This window comes from Austrofundulus limnaeus, unplaced genomic scaffold (assembly GCF_001266775.1).
Source record: "Austrofundulus limnaeus strain Quisiro unplaced genomic scaffold, Austrofundulus_limnaeus-1.0 Scaffold84, whole genome shotgun sequence".
NCBI classification, from domain to species: Eukaryota; Metazoa; Chordata; class Actinopteri; order Cyprinodontiformes; family Rivulidae; genus Austrofundulus; species Austrofundulus limnaeus.
The window spans coordinates 1,877,446-1,878,674 of NW_013952486.1; positions in this window are offsets into that span (position 1 = coordinate 1,877,446).

The window sequence follows — 1,229 nt, forward strand, 5'->3', positions numbered from 1 at the left end:
GTCACAGTGCGAGGGGCGGGGTACACCCTGGACAGGTCGCAAGTCCATCACAGGGCACTAATAAAACTTAATAATAGCTAATTCAAAAGTAGCAGAAAAGGTATAAAATAACATTACAAGGCAAACTGTAGCATCAAATCAACTTAATGTGTCTTAGAAAGTAAGGAAATTTAAACAATTTAAAAACCATGTGGACATGTGTTTTGTAAACAAAGCTCCTCAACCAATGACAGCGTGTTAAATGTGTCAAGTGATGAAGACGAGCGTCAAAACACTTTGCAACAAGCGATGTTCCAGATAAAAAAAAAAACATACTTCGACGTTTCGAGTCATTATCAAATTTGGAAGAAGGGCAGATAAAATAATGTTCTTCATGGCAGCTTATCTCTTTAAGGGGTCACTAGAAAAACTCGGGTGATTTACTTTGATCCTCTTTTCAAAAAATTGTCTTTTCAAAACGCATCAACAAAAATTAAAAACTCGAAGACGAGGCTGTAGCTAACTACCTGACGGCAGCCCGATTTGTTGAAATTCGTAGAAATAACGAAGCAGGAGGAAATTACAAGCAAACGCACTGAGCAGCCTTGCAAAATCTGATCACAGCAGTTTGGGAAGAAAATGGCAGCAGCTGCTGATAAAATGTCAACATCCCTACATTTAAAGGCATCAAAAGCTTTTAAAAATTTAGCAAATGAAGAAATTATTCTTTGGATTTTTTTTTCCAATCATTTAGTCCTTTATTTCAGGTTCTTCTTTACTTTATCTGTTTATATTATTAACAGTTTAAAATCAGGTAATTAATTGTTTCAGCAAATAATTAGAACATAGGAAAGGAGATATTCCCTAAATGTTTTGAACAGTAATAATGAATTGACTACATAATGATTGATTTAGTTAACATCAAAATACACTTTTGTCTTATTAGTCATGATGAGCTTTACAGAGTTGATGATGTGAATGTGGACGACAGCGTGTAAACTAAACAACTCACGTCCTCACAGTGAAGCACGGTGGGGTCAGCATCATGACGTGGGGATGTTTTTCATCAGCAGGGGCCGGGATAGTGATCAGAATTATGGTGTGTTCACACCAAACATGATTTCAGCATCAGGAGCCTCAGGTTTACATGCAAAGTCTATGGTGGACGGGCTTCAATCAGTGTCGGCAAGCGCGATTAGAGCAGCGCGATTTGAACGATTTGAATGATCTGAGCGTTCGACGCGCTGAGG